The following is a 16,628-nucleotide window of genomic DNA, read 5'->3' on the forward strand; positions in this document are numbered from 1 at the left end:
TCTCAGTGAGTGAGTGGAGCAGTGAAGGAGAGGCTCAGTTAGTGAGTGAGTGGAGAGTGAAGGAGTGGCTCAGTGAGTGAGTGGAGCAGTGAAGGAGTGGCTGAGTGAGTGAGTGGAGCAGTGAAGGAGTGGCTCAATGAGTGAGTGAGTGGAGCAGTGAAAGAGTGGCTTAGTTAGTGAGTGGAGCAGTGAAGGAGTGGCTCATGACTGAGTGAGTGGAGGAGTGAAGGAGTGGCTTTGTGAGTGAGTGGAGCCGTGATGGAATGGCTCAGTGAGTGAGTGCGCGGAGCAGTGAAGGAGTTGCTCAGTTAGTGACTGGAGCAGTGAAGGAATGGCTCAGTGAGTGAGTGAATAGAGCAGTGAAGGAGTGGCTGAGTAGGTGAGTGGAGCAGTGAAGGTGTGGCTCAGTGAGACAGTGAGTGGAGCAGTGAAGGTGTGGCTCAGTGAGACAGTGAGTAGAGCAGTGAAGGAGTGGCTCAGGTAGTGAGTGAGTGGAGCAGTGAAGGAGTGGCTCAGTGAGTGAGTGGAGCAGTGAAGGAGTGGTTCAGTGAGTGAGTGAGTGGAGCAGTGAAGGAGTGTCTCAGTGAGTGAGTAGAGCAGTGAAGGAGTGGCTCAGTTAGTGAGTGAGTGGAGCAGTGAAGGAGTGGTTCGGTGAGTGAGTGAGTGGAGCAGTGAATGAGTGGCTCAGTGAGTGAGTGGAGCAGTGAAGGAATGTCTCAGTGAGTGAGTAGAGCAGTGAAGCAGTGGCTCAGTTAGTGAGTGAGTGGAGCAGTGAAGGAGAGGCTCAGTGAGTGAGTAGAACAGTGAAGGAGTGGCTCAGTTAGTGAGTGAGTGGAGCAGTGAAGGAGTGGCTCAGTGAGTGAGTGAGTGGAGCAGTGAAGGAGAGGCTCAGTTAGTGAGTGAGTGGAGCAGTGAAGGAGAGGTTCAATGAGTAAGTGAGTGGAGCAGTGAAAGAGAGGCTTAGTTAGTGAGTGGAGCAGTGAAGGAGTGGCTCAATGAGAGAGTGAGTGGAGCAGTGAAAGAGTGGCTTAGTTAGTGAGTGGAGCAGTGAAAGAGTCCCTCAGTGAGTGAGTGAGTGGAGCAGTGAAGGAGTGGCTCAATGAGTGAGTGAGTGGAGCAGTGAAAGAGTGGCTTAGTTAGTGAGTGGAGCAGTGAAGGAGTGGCTCAGTGAGTGAGTGAGTAGAGCAGTGTAGGAGTGGCTTAGTTAGTGAGTGGAGCAGTGAAGGAGTGGCTCATGACCTAGTGAGTGGGGGAGTGAAGGAGTGGCTCAGTGAGTGAGTGGAGCAGTGAAGGAGAGGCTCAGTTAGTGAGTGAGTGGAGAGTGAAGGAGTGGCTCAGTGAGTGAGTGGAGCAGTGAAGGAGTGGCTGAGTGAGTGAGTGGAGCAGTGAAGGAGTGGCTCAATGAGTGAGTGAGTGGAGCAGTGAAAGAGTGGCTTAGTTAGTGAGTGGAGCAGTGAAGGAGTGGCTCATGACTGAGTGAGTGGAGGAGTGAAGGAGTGGCTTTGTGAGTGAGTGGAGCCGTGATGGAATGGCTCAGTGAGTGAGTGCGCGGAGCAGTGAAGGAGTTGCTCAGTTAGTGACTGGAGCAGTGAAGGAATGGCTCAGTGAGTGAGTGAATAGAGCAGTGAAGGAGTGGCTGAGTAGGTGAGTGGAGCAGTGAAGGTGTGGCTCAGTGAGTGAGTGGAGCAGTGAAGGAGAGGCTCAGTTAGTGAGTGAGTGGAGCACTGAAGGAGTGGCTTAGTGAGTGAGTGGAGCAGTGAAGGAGTGGATCAGTGAGTGAGTGGAGCAGTGAAGGAATGGCTCAGTGAGTGAGTGAGTGGAGCAGTGAAGGAGTTGCTCAGTGAGTGAGTGCGTGGAGCAGTGAAGGAGTTGCTCAGTTAGTGACTGGAGCAGTGAAGGATTGGCTCAGTGAGTGAGTGAACAGAGCAGTGAAGGAGTGGCTGAGTAGGAGAGTGGAGCAGTGAAGGTGTGGCTCAGTAAGACAGTGAGTAGAGTAGTGAAGGAGTGGCTCATCAGTGAGTGAGTGGAGCAGTGAAGGAGTGGTTCAGTGAGTCAGTGGAGCAGTGAAGGAGTGGCTTAGTGAGTGAGTGGAGCCACGAAGGAATGGCTCAGTTAGTGAGTGTGTGGAGCTGTGAAGGTGTGGGTCAGTGAGTGAGCGGAGCAGTGAAGGAGTGGCTCAGTGAGTGAGTGAGTGGAGCTGTGAAGGAGTGGCTCAGTGAGTGAGTGGAGCAATGAAGGAGTGGCTGAGTGAGTGAGTGTAGCAGTGAAGGTGTGGATCAGTAAGTGAGTGGAGAAGTGAAGGAGTGGCTCAGTGAGTGAGTGGAGCAGTGAAGGATTGGCTAGTGAGTGAGTGAGCAGTGAAGGAGTTGCTCAGTTAGTGACTGGAGCAGTGAAAGAATGGCTCAGTGAGTGAGTGAGTGGAGCTGTGAAGGAGTGGGTCAGTGAGTGAGTGGAGCAGTGAAGGAATGGCTCAGTGAGTGAGTGAGTGGAGCTGTGAAGGAGTGGCTCAGTGAGTGAGTGGAGCAATGAAGGAGTGCCTCAGTGAGTGAGTGGAGCAGTGAAGGAGTAGCTCAGTGAGTGAGTGAATAGAGCAGTGAAGGAGTGGCTGAGTAGGTGAGTGGAGCAGTGAAGGTGTGGCTCAGTGAGACAGTGAGTAGAGTGGTGAAGGAGTGGCTCATCAGTGAGTGAGTGGAGCAGTGAAGGAGTGGCTCAGTGAGTGCCTGAGCGGAGCAGTGAAGGAGTGTCTCAGTGAGTGAGTAGAGCAGTGAAGGAGTGGCTCAGTTAGTGAGTGAGTGGAGCAGTGAAGGAGTTGCTCATTGAGTGAGTGAGTGGAGCAGTGAAGGAGTTGCTCAGTTAGTGACTGGAGCAGTGAAGGAATGGCTCAGTGAGTGAGTGAGTGGAGCTGTGAAGGAGTGGCTCAGTGAGTGAGTGGAGCAGTGAAGGAGTGGCTCAGTGAGTCAGTGGAGCAGTGAAGGAGTGGCTTTGTGAGTGAGTGGAGCCGTGATGGAATGGCTCAGTGAGTGAGTGCGCGGAGCAGTGAAGGAGTTGCTCAGTTAGTGACTGGAGCAGTGAAGGAATGGCTCAGTGAGTGAGTGAATAGAGCAGTGAAGGAGTGGCTGAGTAGGTGAGTGGAGCAGTGAAGGTGTGGCTCAGTGAGTGAGTGGAGCAGTGAAGGAGAGGCTAAGTTAGTGACTGAGTGGAGCACTGAAGGAGTGGCTCAGTGAGTGAGTAGAGCAGTGATGGAGTGTTCATTGAGTGAGTGAGTGGAGCAGTGAAGGAGTGGCTCTGTGAGTGAGTAGAGCAGTGAAGGAGAGCTAAGTTAGTGAGTGAGTGGAGCACTGCAGTGAATGAGTGGCTCAGTTAGTGAGTGGAGCAGTGAAGGAGTGGCTCGATGAGTGATTGAGTGTGTGGAGCAGTGAAGGAATGGCTCAGTTAGTGAGTGAGTGGAGCAGGTAAGGAGTGGCTTAGTGAGTGAGTGGAGCAGTGAAGGAGTGGCTTAGTTAGTGAGTGAAGCAGTGAAGGAGTCCCTCAGTGAGTGAGTGAGTGGAGCAGTGAAGGAGTGGCTCAATGAGTGAGTGAGTGGAGCAGTGAAAGAGTGGCTTAGTTAGTGAGTGGAGCAGTGAAGTAGTGGCTCATGACTGAGTGAGTGGAGGAGTGAAGGAGTGTCTCAGTGAGTGAGTGGAGCAGTGAAGGAGAGGCTCAGTTAGTGAGTGAGTGGAGCACTGAAGGAGTGGTCAGTGAGTCAGTGGAGCAGTGAAGGAGTGGCTTAGTGAGTGAGTGGAGCCATGAAGGAATGGCTCAGTTAGTGAGTGAGTGGAGCTGTGAAGGAGTGGCTAGTGAGTGAGTGAGTGAGCAGTGAAGGAGTTGCTCAGTTAGTGAGTGGAGCAATGAAGGTTTGCCTCAGTGAGTGAGTGGAGCAGTGAAGGAGTTGCTCAGTTAGTGACTGGAGCAGTGAAGAAATGGCTCAGTGAGTGAGTGAGTGGAGCTGTGAAGGAGTGGGTCAGTGAGTGAGTGGAGCAATGAAGGTTTGCCTCAGTGAGTGAGTGGAGCAGTGAAGGAGTAGCTCTGTGAGTGAGTGAATAGAGAAGTGAAGGAGTGGCTGAGAAGGTGAGTGGAGCAGCGAAGGTGTGGCTCAGTGAGACAGTGGGTAGAGTGGTGAAGGAGTGGCTCATCAATGAGTGAGTGGAGCAGTGAAGGAGTGGCTCAGTGAGTGCCTGAGCGGAGCAGTGAAGGAGTGTCTCAGTGAGTGAGTAGAGCATTGAAGGAGTGGCTCAGTTAGTGAGTGAGTGGAGCAGTGAAGGAGTTGCTCATTGAGTGAGTGAGTGGAGCAGTGAAGGAGTTGCTCAGTTAGTGACTGGAGCAGTGAAGGAATGGCTCAGTGAGTGAGTGAGTGGAGCTGTGAAGGAGTGGCTCAGTGAGTGAGTGGAGCAGTGAAGGAGTGGCTCAGTGAGTCAGTGGAGCAGTGAAGGAGTGGCTTTGTGAGTGAGTGGAGCCGCGAAGGAGTGGCTCAGTGAGTGAGTGGAGCAGTGAAGGAGTGGATCAGTGAGTGAGTGGATCAGTGAAGGAATGGCTCAGTGAGTGAGTGAGTGGAGCAGTGAAGGAGTTGCTCAGTGAGTGAGTGAGTGGAGCAGTGAAGGAGTTGCTTAGTTAGTGACTGGAACAGTGAAGTAATGTCTCAGTGAGTGAGTGAGTGGAGCTGTGAAGGAGTGGCTCAGTGAGTGAGTGGAGCAATGAAGGAGTGCCTCAGTGAGTGAGTGGAGCAGTGAAGGAGTAGCTCAGTGAGACAGTGAGTAGAGTAGTGAAGGAGTGGCTCATCAGTGAGTGAGTGAGGCAGTGAAGGAGTGGCTCAGTTAGTGAGTGGAGCAGTGAAGGAGTGGCTCAGTGAGTGAGTACAGCAGTGAAGGAGTGGCTCAGTTAGTGAGTGAGTGGAGCAGTGAAGGAGTGGCCCGATGAGTGATTGAGTGTGTGGAGCAGTGAAGGAATGGCTCAGTTAGTGAGTGAGTGGAGCAGTGAAGGGGTGTTCATTGAGTGAGTGCGTGGAGCAGTGAAGGAGTGGCTCTGTGAGTGAGTGGAGCAGTGAAGGAGAGGCTAAGTTAGTGACTGAGTGGAGCACTGAAGGAGTGGCTCAGTGAGTGAGTAGAGCAGTGATGGAGTGTTCATTGAGTGACTGAGTGGAGCAGTGAAGGAGTGGCTATGTGAGTGAGTAGAGCAGTGAAGGAGAGCTCTGTTAGTGAGTGAGTGGAGCACTGCAGTGAAGGAGTGGCTCAGTGAGTGAGTGGAGCAGTGAAGGAGTGGCTCAGTGAGTGAGTGGAGCAGTGAAGGAGTGGCCCGATGAGTGATTGAGTGTGTGGAGCAGTGAAGGAATGGCTCAGTTAGTGAGTGAGTGGAGTAGGTAAGGAGTGGCTTAGTGAGTGAGTGGAGCAGTGAAGGAGTGGCTTAGTTAGTGAGTGGAGCAGTGAAGGAGTCCCTCAGTGAGTGAGTGAGTGGAGCAGTGAAGGAGTGGCTCAATGAGTGAGTGAGTGGAGCAGTGAAAGAGTGGCTTAGTTCGTGAGTGGAGCAGTGAAGGAGTGGCTCAGTGAGTGAGTGAGTAGAGCAGTGTAGGAGTGGCTCAGTTAGTCAGTGAGTTGAGCAGTGAAGGAGTGGCTTAGTTAGTGAGTGGAGCAGTGAAGGAGTGGCTCATGACTGAGTGAGTGGAGCACTGAAGGAGTGGCTCAGTTAGTGAGTGAGTGGAGCAGTGAAGGAGTGGATCAGTGAGTGAGTGGAGCAGTGAAGGAATGGCACAGTGAGTGAGTGCGTGGAGCAGTGAAGGAGTGGCTCAGTTAGTGAGTGAGAGGAGCAGTGAAGCAGTGGATCAGTGAGTGAGTGGAGCAGTGAAGGAATGGTTCAGTGAGTGAGTGAATAGAGCTGTGAAGGAGTGGCTGAGTAGGTGAGTGGAGCAGTGAAGGTGTGGCTCAGTAAGACAGTGTGTAGAGTAGTGAAGGAGTGGCTCATCAGTGAGTGAGTGTAGCAGTGAAGGAGTGGCTCAGTTAGTGAGTGGAGCAGTGAAGGAGTGGCTCAGTGAGTGAGTACAGCAGTGAAGGAGTGGCTCAGTTAGTGAGTAGAGCAGTGATGGAGTGTTCATTGAGTGACTGAGTGGAGCAGTGAAGGAGTGGCTCAGTGAGTGAGTAAAGCAGTGAAGGAGTGGCTCGATGAGTGATTGAGTGTGTGGAGCTGTGAAGGAATGGCTCAGTTAGTGAGTGAGTGGAGTAGGTAAGGAGTGGCTTAGTGAGTGAGTGGAGCAGTGAAGGAGTGTCTCAGTGAGTGAGTAGAGCAGTGAAGGAGTGGCTCAGTTAGTGAGTGAGTGGAGCAGTGAAGGAGTTGCTCATTGAGTGAGTGAGTGGAGCAGTGAAGGAGTTGCTCAGTTAGTGACTGGAGCAGTGAAGGAATGGCTCAGTGAGTGAGTGAGTGGAGCTGTGAAGGAGTGGCTCAGTGAGTGAGTGGAGCAGTGAAGGAGTGGCTCAGTGAGTCAGTGGAGCAGTGAAGGAGTGGCTTTGTGAGTGAGTGGAGCCGTGATGGAATGGCTCAGTTAGTGAGTGAGTGGAGCAGTGAAGGAGTGGATCAGTGAAGGAATGGCTCAGTGAGTGAGTGAGTGGAGCAGTGAAGAAGTTGCTCAGTGAGTGAGTGAGTGGAGCAGTGAAGGAGTTGCTTAGTTAGTGACTGGAACAGTGAAGGAATGGCTCAGTGAGTGAGTGAGTGGAGCTGTGAAGGAGTGGCTCAGAGAGTGAGTGGAGCAATGAAGGAGTGCCTCAGTGAGTGAGTGAATAGAGCAGTGAAGGAGTGGCTGAGTAGGTGAGTGGAGCAGTGAAGGTGTGGCTCAGTGAGACAGTGAGTAGAGTAGTGAAGGAGTGGCTCATCAGTGAGTGAGTGGAGCAGTGAAGGAGTGGCTCAGTTAGTGAGTGAGTGGAGCAGGTAAGGAGTGGCTTAGTGAGTGAGTGGAGCAGTGAAGGAGTGGCTTAGTTAGTGAGTGAAGCAGTGAAGGAGTCCCTCAGTGAGTGAGTGAGTGGAGCAGTGAAGGAGTGGCTCAATGAGTGAGTGAGTGGAACAGTGAAAGAGTGGCTTAGTTAGTGAGTGGAGCAGTGAAGGAGTGGCTCAGTGAGTGAGTGAGTAGAGCAGTGTAGGAGTGGCTCAGTTAGTCAGTGAGTTTAGCAGTGAAGGAGTGGCTTAGTTAGTGAGTGGAGCAGTAAAGGAGTGGCTCATGACTGAGTGAGTGGAGGAGTGAAGGAGTGTCTCAGTGAGTGAGTGGAGCAGTGAAGGAGAGGCTCAGTTAGTGAGTGAGTGGAGCACTGAAGGAGTGGCTCAGTGAGTCAGTGGAGCAGTGAAGGAGTGGCTTAGTGAGTGAGTGGAGCCATGAAGGAATGGCTCAGTTAGTGAGTGAGTGGAGCTGTGAAGGATTGGCTCAGTGAGTGAGTGAATAGAGCAGTGAAGGAGTGGCTGAGTAGGAGAGTGGAGCAGTGAAGGTGTGGCTCAGTAAGACAGTGAGTAGAGTAGTGAAGGAGTGGCTCATCAGTGAGTGAGTGGATCAGTGAAGGAGTGGCTCAGTGAGTGAGTGGAGCCACGAAGGAATGGCTCAGTTAGTGAGTGAGTGGAGCTGTGAAGGTGTGGGTCAGTGAGTGAGTGGAGCAGTGAAGGAGTGGCTCAGTGAGTGAGTGAGTGGAGCTGTGAAGGAGTGGCTCAGTGAGTGAGTGGAGCAATGAAGGAGTGACTGAGTGAGTGAGTGTAGCAGTGAAGGTGTGGATTAGTAAGTGAGTGGAGAAGTGAAGGAGTGGCTCAGTGAGTGAGTGGAGCAGTGAAGGATTGGCTAGTGAGTGAGTGAGTGAGCAGTGAAGGAGTTGCTCAGTTAGTGACTGGAGCAGTGAAAGAATGGCTCAGTGAGTGAGTGAGTGGAGCTGTGAAGGAGTGGGTCAGTGAGTGAGTGGAGCAGTGAAGGAATGGCTCAGTGAGTGAGTGAGTGGAGCTGTGAAGGAGTGGCTCAGTGAGTGAGTGGAGCAATGAAGGAGTGCCTCAGTGAGTGAGTGGAGCAGTGAAGGAGTAGCTCAGTGAGTGAGTGAATAGAGCAGTGAAGGAGTGGCTGAGTAGGTGAGTGGAGCAGTGAAGGTGTGGCTCAGTGAGACAGTGAGTAGAGTGGTGAAGGAGTGGCTCATCAGTGAGTGAGTGGAGCAGTGAAGGAGTGGCTCAGTGAGTGCCTGAGCGGAGCAGTGAAGGAGTGTCTCAGTGAGTGAGTAGAGCAGTGAAGGAGTTGCTCATTGAGTGAGTGAGTGGAGCAGTGAAGGAGTTGCTCAGTTAGTGACTGGAGCAGTGAAGGAATGGCTCAGTGAGTGAGTGAGTGGAGCTGTGAAGGAGTGGCTCAGTGAGTGAGTGGAGCAGTGAAGGAGTGGCTCAGTGAGTCAGTGGAGCAGTGAAGGAGTGGATCAGTGAGTGAGTGGAGCAGTGAAGGAATGGCTCAGTGAGTGAGTGAGTGGAGCAGTGAAGGAGTTGCTCAGTGAGTGAGTGAGTGGAGCAGTGAAGGAGTTGCTTACTTAGTGACTGGAACAGTGAAGGAATGGCTCAGTGAGTGAGTGAGTGGAGCTGTGAAGGAGTGGCTCAGAGAGTGAGTGGAGCAATGAAGGAGTGCCTCAGTGAGTGAGTGGAGCAGTGAAGGAGTAGCTCAGTGAGTGAGTGAATAGAGCAGTGAAGGAGTGGCTGAGTAGGTGAGTGGAGCAGTGAAGGTGTGGCTCAGTGAGACAGTGAGTGGAGCAGTGAAGGTGTGGCTCAGTGAGACAGTGAGTAGAGCAGTGAAGGAGTGGCTCAGGTAGTGAGTGAGTGGAGCAGTGAAGGAGTGGCTCAGTGAGTGAGTGGAGCAGTGAAGGAGTGGTTCAGTGAGTGAGTGAGTGGAGCAGTGAAGGAGTGTCTCAGTGAGTGAGTCGAGCAGTGAAGGAGTGGCTCAGTTAGTGAGTGAGTGGAGCAGTGAAGGAGTTGCTCAGTGAGTGAGTGAGTGGAGCAGTGAAGGAGTGGCTTAGTTAGTGAGTGAAGCAGTGAAGGATTCCCTCAGTGAGTGAGTGAGTGGAGCAGTGAAGGAGTGGCTCAATGAGTGAGTGAGTGGAGCAGTGAAAGAGTGGCTTAGTTAGTGAGTGGAGCAGTGAAGGAGTGGCTCAGTGAGTGAGTGAGTAGAGCAGTGTAGGAGTGGCTCAGTTAGTCAGTGAGTTGAACAGTGAAGGAGTGGCTTAGTTAGTGAGTGGAGCAGTGAAGGAGTGGCTCAGTTAGTGACTGAGTGGAGCAGTGAAGGAGAGGCTCAGTTAGTGAGTGAGTGGAGCCCTGAAGGAGTGGCTCAGTGAGTGAGTGAGTGGAGCACTGAAGGAGTGGCTCTGTAAGTGAGTAGAGCAGTGAAGGAGAGCTCAGTTAGTGAGTGAGTGGAGCACTGCAGTTAAGGAGTGGCTCAGTGAGTGAGTGGAGCAGTGAAGGATTGGCTCGATGAGTGATTGAATGAGTGGAGCAGTGAAGGAATGGCTCAGTTAGTGAGTGAGTGGCGCAGTGAAGGAGTGGCTCAGTGAGTGAGTGAGTCTAGCATTTAAGGAGTGGCTCATGACTGAGTGAGTGGAGCAGTGAGGGAGAGGCTCAGTCAGTGAGTGGAGCAGTGAAGGAGTGTCTCAGTGAGTGAGTGAGTGGAGCAGTGAAGGAGTGGCTCTGTTAGTGAGTGTGTGGAGCAGTGAAGGAGTGGCTCAGTGAGTGAGTGGAGATGTGAAGGAGTGGCTCTGTTAGTGAGTGAGTGGAGAATTGAAGGAGTGGCTGAGTGAGTGAGTGGAGCAGTGAAGGTGTGGCTCAGTGAGACAGTGAGTGGAGCAGTGAAGGTGTGGCTCAGTGAGACAGTGAGTAGAGCAGTGAAGGAGTGGCTCAGGTAGTGAGTGAGTGGAGCAGTGAAGGAGTGGCTCAGTGAGTGAGTGGAGCAGTGAAGGAGTGGTTCAGTGAGTGAGTGAGTGGAGCAGTGAAGGAGTGTCTCAGTGAGTGAGTAGAGCAGTGAAGGAGTGGCTCAGTTAGTGAGTGAGTGGAGCAGTGAAGGAGTGGTTCGGTGAGTGAGTGAGTGGAGCAGTGAATGAGTGGCTCAGTGAGTGAGTGGAGCAGTGAAGGAATGTCTCAGTGAGTGAGTAGAGCAGTGAAGCAGTGGCTCAGTTAGTGAGTGAGTGGAGCAGTGAAGGAGAGGCTCAGTGAGTGAGTAGAACAGTGAAGGAGTGGCTCAGTTAGTGAGTGAGTGGAGCAGTGAAGGAGTGGCTCAGTGAGTGAGTGAGTGGAGCAGTGAAGGAGAGGCTCAGTTAGTGAGTGAGTGGAGCAGTGAAGGAGAGGATCAATGAGTGAGTGAGTGGAGCAGTGAAAGAGAGGCTTAGTTAGTGAGTGGAGCAGTGAAGGAGTGGCTCAATGAGAGAGTGAGTGGAGCAGTGAAAGAGTGGCTTAGTTAGTGAGTGGAGCAGTGAAAGAGTCCCTCAGTGAGTGAGTGAGTGGAGCAGTGAAGGAGTGGCTCAATGAGTGAGTGAGTGGAGCAGTGAAAGAGTGGCTTAGTTAGTGAGTGGAGCAGTGAAGGAGTGGCTCAGTGAGTGAGTGAGTAGAGCAGTGTAGGAGTGGCTTAGTTAGTGAGTGGAGCAGTGAAGGAGTGGCTCATGACCTAGTGAGTGGAGGAGTGAAGGAGTGGCTCAGTGAGTGAGTGGAGCAGTGAAGGAGAGGCTCAGTTAGTGAGTGAGTGGAGAGTGAAGGAGTGGCTCAGTGAGTGAGTGGAGCAGTGAAGGAGTGGCTCAATGAGTGAGTGAGTGGAGCAGTGAAAGAGTGGCTTAGTTAGTGAGTGGAGCAGTGAAGGAGTGGCTCATGACTGAGTGAGTGGAGGAGTGAAGGAGTGGCTTTGTGAGTGAGTGGAGCCGTGATGGAATGGCTCAGTGAGTGAGTGCGCGGAGCAGTGAAGGAGTTGCTCAGTTAGTGACTGGAGCAGTGAAGGAATGGCTCAGTGAGTGAGTGAATAGAGCAGTGAAGGAGTGGCTGAGTAGGTGAGTGGAGCAGTGAAGGTGTGGCTCAGTGAGTGAGTGGAGCAGTGAAGGAGAGGCTCAGTTAGTGAGTGAGTGGAGCACTGAAGGAGTGGCTTAGTGAGTGAGTGGAGCAGTGAAGGAGTGGATCAGTGAGTGAGTGGAGCAGTGAAGGAATGGCTCAGTGAGTGAGTGAGTGGAGCAGTGAAGGAGTTGCTCAGTGAGTGAGTGCGTGGAGCAGTGAAGGAGTTGCTCAGTTAGTGACTGGAGCAGTGAAGGATTGGCTCAGTGAGTGAGTGAACAGAGCAGTGAAGGAGTGGCTGAGTAGGAGAGTGGAGCAGTGAAGGTGTGGCTCAGTAAGACAGTGAGTAGAGTAGTGAAGGAGTGGCTCATCAGTGAGTGAGTGGAGCAGTGAAGGAGTGGTTCAGTGAGTCAGTGGAGCAGTGAAGGAGTGGCTTAGTGAGTGAGTGGAGCCACGAAGGAATGGCTCAGTTAGTGAGTGTGTGGAGCTGTGAAGGTGTGGGTCAGTGAGTGAGCGGAGCAGTGAAGGAGTGGCTCAGTGAGTGAGTGAGTGGAGCTGTGAAGGAGTGGCTCAGTGAGTGAGTGGAGCAATGAAGGAGTGGCTGAGTGAGTGAGTGTAGCAGTGAAGGTGTGGATCAGTAAGTGAGTGGAGAAGTGAAGGAGTGGCTCAGTGAGTGAGTGGAGCAGTGAAGGATTGGCTAGTGAGTGAGTGAGCAGTGAAGGAGTTGCTCAGTTAGTGACTGGAGCAGTGAAAGAATGGCTCAGTGAGTGAGTGAGTGGAGCTGTGAAGGAGTGGGTCAGTGAGTGAGTGGAGCAGTGAAGGAATGGCTCAGTGAGTGAGTGAGTGGAGCTGTGAAGGAGTGGCTCAGTGAGTGAGTGGAGCAATGAAGGAGTGCCTCAGTGAGTGAGTGGAGCAGTGAAGGAGTAGCTCAGTGAGTGAGTGAATAGAGCAGTGAAGGAGTGGCTGAGTAGGTGAGTGGAGCAGTGAAGGTGTGGCTCAGTGAGACAGTGAGTAGAGTGGTGAAGGAGTGGCTCATCAGTGAGTGAGTGGAGCAGTGAAGGAGTGGCTCAGTGAGTGCCTGAGCGGAGCAGTGAAGGAGTGTCTCAGTGAGTGAGTAGAGCAGTGAAGGAGTGGCTCAGTTAGTGAGTGAGTGGAGCAGTGAAGGAGTTGCTCATTGAGTGAGTGAGTGGAGCAGTGAAGGAGTTGCTCAGTTAGTGACTGGAGCAGTGAAGGAATGGCTCAGTGAGTGAGTGAGTGGAGCTGTGAAGGAGTGGCTCAGTGAGTGAGTGGAGCAGTGAAGGAGTGGCTCAGTGAGTCAGTGGAGCAGTGAAGGAGTGGCTTTGTGAGTGAGTGGAGCCGTGATGGAATGGCTCAGTGAGTGAGTGCGCGGAGCAGTGAAGGAGTTGCTCAGTTAGTGACTGGAGCAGTGAAGGAATGGCTCAGTGAGTGAGTGAATAGAGCAGTGAAGGAGTGGCTGAGTAGGTGAGTGGAGCAGTGAAGGTGTGGCTCAGTGAGTGAGTGGAGCAGTGAAGGAGAGGCTAAGTTAGTGACTGAGTGGAGCACTGAAGGAGTGGCTCAGTGAGTGAGTAGAGCAGTGATGGAGTGTTCATTGAGTGAGTGAGTGGAGCAGTGAAGGAGTGGCTCTGTGAGTGAGTAGAGCAGTGAAGGAGAGCTAAGTTAGTGAGTGAGTGGAGCACTGCAGTGAATGAGTGGCTCAGTTAGTGAGTGGAGCAGTGAAGGAGTGGCTCGATGAGTGATTGAGTGTGTGGAGCAGTGAAGGAATGGCTCAGTTAGTGAGTGAGTGGAGCAGGTAAGGAGTGGCTTAGTGAGTGAGTGGAGCAGTGAAGGAGTGGCTTAGTTAGTGAGTGAAGCAGTGAAGGAGTCCCTCAGTGAGTGAGTGAGTGGAGCAGTGAAGGAGTGGCTCAATGAGTGAGTGAGTGGAGCAGTGAAAGAGTGGCTTAGTTAGTGAGTGGAGCAGTGAAGTAGTGGCTCAGTGAGTGAGTGAGTAGAGCAGTGTAGGAGTGGCTCAGTTAGTCAGTGAGTTGAGCAGTGAAGGAGTGGCTTAGTTAGTGAGTGGAGCAGTAAAGGAGTGGCTCACGACTGAGTGAGTGGAGGAGTGAAGGAGTGTCTCAGTGAGTGAGTGGAGCAGTGAAGGAGAGGCTCAGTTAGTGAGTGAGTGGAGCACTGAAGGAGTGGTCAGTGAGTCAGTGGAGCAGTGAAGGAGTGGCTTAGTGAGTGAGTGGAGCCATGAAGGAATGGCTCAGTTAGTGAGTGAGTGGAGCTGTGAAGGAGTGGCTAGTGAGTGAGTGAGTGAGCAGTGAAGGAGTTGCTCAGTTAGTGAGTGGAGCAATGAAGGTTTGCCTCAGTGAGTGAGTGGAGCAGTGAAGGAGTTGCTCAGTTAGTGACTGGAGCAGTGAAGAAATGGCTCAGTGAGTGAGTGAGTGGAGCTGTGAAGGAGTGGGTCAGTGAGTGAGTGGAGCAATGAAGGTTTGCCTCAGTGAGTGAGTGGAGCAGTGAAGGAGTAGCTCTGTGAGTGAGTGAATAGAGAAGTGAAGGAGTGGCTGAGAAGGTGAGTGGAGCAGCGAAGGTGTGGCTCAGTGAGACAGTGGGTAGAGTGGTGAAGGAGTGGCTCATCAATGAGTGAGTGGAGCAGTGAAGGAGTGGCTCAGTGAGTGCCTGAGCGGAGCAGTGAAGGAGTGTCTCAGTGAGTGAGTAGAGCATTGAAGGAGTGGCTCAGTTAGTGAGTGAGTGGAGCAGTGAAGGAGTTGCTCATTGAGTGAGTGAGTGGAGCAGTGAAGGAGTTGCTCAGTTAGTGACTGGAGCAGTGAAGGAATGGCTCAGTGAGTGAGTGAGTGGAGCTGTGAAGGAGTGGCTCAGTGAGTGAGTGGAGCAGTGAAGGAGTGGCTCAGTGAGTCAGTGGAGCAGTGAAGGAGTGGCTTTGTGAGTGAGTGGAGCCGCGAAGGAGTGGCTCAGTGAGTGAGTGGAGCAGTGAAGGAGTGGATCAGTGAGTGAGTGGATCAGTGAAGGAATGGCTCAGTGAGTGAGTGAGTGGAGCAGTGAAGGAGTTGCTCAGTGAGTGAGTGAGTGGAGCAGTGAAGGAGTTGCTTAGTTAGTGACTGGAACAGTGAAGTAATGTCTCAGTGAGTGAGTGAGTGGAGCTGTGAAGGAGTGGCTCAGTGAGTGAGTGGAGCAATGAAGGAGTGCCTCAGTGAGTGAGTGGAGCAGTGAAGGAGTAGCTCAGTGAGACAGTGAGTAGAGTAGTGAAGGAGTGGCTCATCAGTGAGTGAGTGAGGCAGTGAAGGAGTGGCTCAGTTAGTGAGTGGAGCAGTGAAGGAGTGGCTCAGTGAGTGAGTACAGCAGTGAAGGAGTGGCTCAGTTAGTGAGTGAGTGGAGCAGTGAAGGAGTGGCCCGATGAGTGATTGAGTGTGTGGAGCAGTGAAGGAATGGCTCAGTTAGTGAGTGAGTGGAGCAGTGAAGGGGTGTTCATTGAGTGAGTGCGTGGAGCAGTGAAGGAGTGGCTCTGTGAGTGAGTGGAGCAGTGAAGGAGAGGCTAAGTTAGTGACTGAGTGGAGCACTGAAGGAGTGGCTCAGTGAGTGAGTAGAGCAGTGATGGAGTGTTCATTGAGTGACTGAGTGGAGCAGTGAAGGAGTGGCTCTGTGAGTGAGTAGAGCAGTGAAGGAGAGCTCAGTTAGTGAGTGAGTGGAGCACTGCAGTGAAGGAGTGGCTCAGTGAGTGAGTGGAGCAGTGAAGGAGTGGCTCAGTGAGTGAGTGGAGCAGTGAAGGAGTGGCCCGATGAGTGATTGAGTGTGTGGAGCAGTGAAGGAATGGCTCAGTTAGTGAGTGAGTGGAGTAGGTAAGGAGTGGCTTAGTGAGTGAGTGGAGCAGTGAAGGAGTGGCTTAGTTAGTGAGTGGAGCAGTGAAGGAGTCCCTCAGTGAGTGAGTGAGTGGAGCAGTGAAGGAGTGGCTCAATGAGTGAGTGAGTGGAGCAGTGAAAGAGTGGCTTAGTTCGTGAGTGGAGCAGTGAAGGAGTGGCTCAGTGAGTGAGTGAGTAGAGCAGTGTAGGAGTGGCTCAGTTAGTCAGTGAGTTGAGCAGTGAAGGAGTGGCTTAGTTAGTGAGTGGAGCAGTGAAGGAGTGGCTCATGACTGAGTGAGTGGAGCACTGAAGGAGTGGCTCAGTTAGTGAGTGAGTGGAGCAGTGAAGGAGTGGATCAGTGAGTGAGTGGAGCAGTGAAGGAATGGCACAGTGAGTGAGTGAGAGGAGCAGTGAAGCAGTGGATCAGTGAGTGAGTGGAGCAGTGAAGGAATGGTTCAGTGAGTGAGTGAATAGAGCTGTGAAGGAGTGGCTGAGTAGGTGAGTGGAGCAGTGAAGGTGTGGCTCAGTAAGACAGTGTGTAGAGTAGTGAAGGAGTGGCTCATCAGTGAGTGAGTGTAGCAGTGAAGGAGTGGCTCAGTTAGTGAGTGGAGCAGTGAAGGAGTGGCTCAGTGAGTGAGTACAGCAGTGAAGGAGTGGCTCAGTTAGTGAGTAGAGCAGTGATGGAGTGTTCATTGAGTGACTGAGTGGAGCAGTGAAGGAGTGGCTCAGTGAGTGAGTAAAGCAGTGAAGGAGTGGCTCGATGAGTGATTGAGTGTGTGGAGCTGTGAAGGAATGGCTCAGTTAGTGAGTGAGTGGAGTAGGTAAGGAGTGGCTTAGTGAGTGAGTGGAGCAGTGAAGGAGTGTCTCAGTGAGTGAGTAGAGCAGTGAAGGAGTGGCTCAGTTAGTGAGTGAGTGGAGCAGTGAAGGAGTTGCTCATTGAGTGAGTGAGTGGAGCAGTGAAGGAGTTGCTCAGTTAGTGACTGGAGCAGTGAAGGAATGGCTCAGTGAGTGAGTGAGTGGAGCTGTGAAGGAGTGGCTCAGTGAGTGAGTGGAGCAGTGAAGGAGTGGCTCAGTGAGTCAGTGGAGCAGTGAAGGAGTGGCTTTGTGAGTGAGTGGAGCCGTGATGGAATGGCTCAGTTAGTGAGTGAGTGGAGCAGTGAAGGAGTGGATCAGTGAGTGAGTGGAGCAGTGAAGGAATGGCTCAGTGAGTGAGTGAGTGGAGCAGTGAAGAAGTTGCTCAGTGAGTGAGTGAGTGGAGCAGTGAAGGAGTTGCTTAGTTAGTGACTGGAACAGTGAAGGAATGGCTCAGTGAGTGAGTGAGTGGAGCTGTGAAGGAGTGGCTCAGAGAGTGAGTGGAGCAATGAAGGAGTGCCTCAGTGAGTGAGTGAATAGAGCAGTGAAGGAGTGGCTGAGTAGGTGAGTGGAGCAGTGAAGGTGTGGCTCAGTGAGACAGTGAGTAGAGTAGTGAAGGAGTGGCTCATCAGTGAGTGAGTGGAGCAGTGAAGGAGTGGCTCAGTTAGTGAGTGAGTGGAGCAGGTAAGGAGTGGCTTAGTGAGTGAGTGGAGCAGTGAAGGAGTGGCTTAGTTAGTGAGTGGAGCAGTAAAGGAGTGGCTCATGACTGAGTGAGTGGAGGAGTGAAGGAGTGTCTCAGTGAGTGAGTGGAGCAGTGAAGGAGGGGCTCAGTTAGTGAGTGAGTGGAGCACTGAAGGAGTGGCTCAGTGAGTCAGTGGAGCA

Source organism: Narcine bancroftii, chromosome 13 (genome assembly GCF_036971445.1).
Source record: "Narcine bancroftii isolate sNarBan1 chromosome 13, sNarBan1.hap1, whole genome shotgun sequence".
Classification (NCBI taxonomy): Eukaryota; Metazoa; Chordata; class Chondrichthyes; order Torpediniformes; family Narcinidae; genus Narcine; species Narcine bancroftii.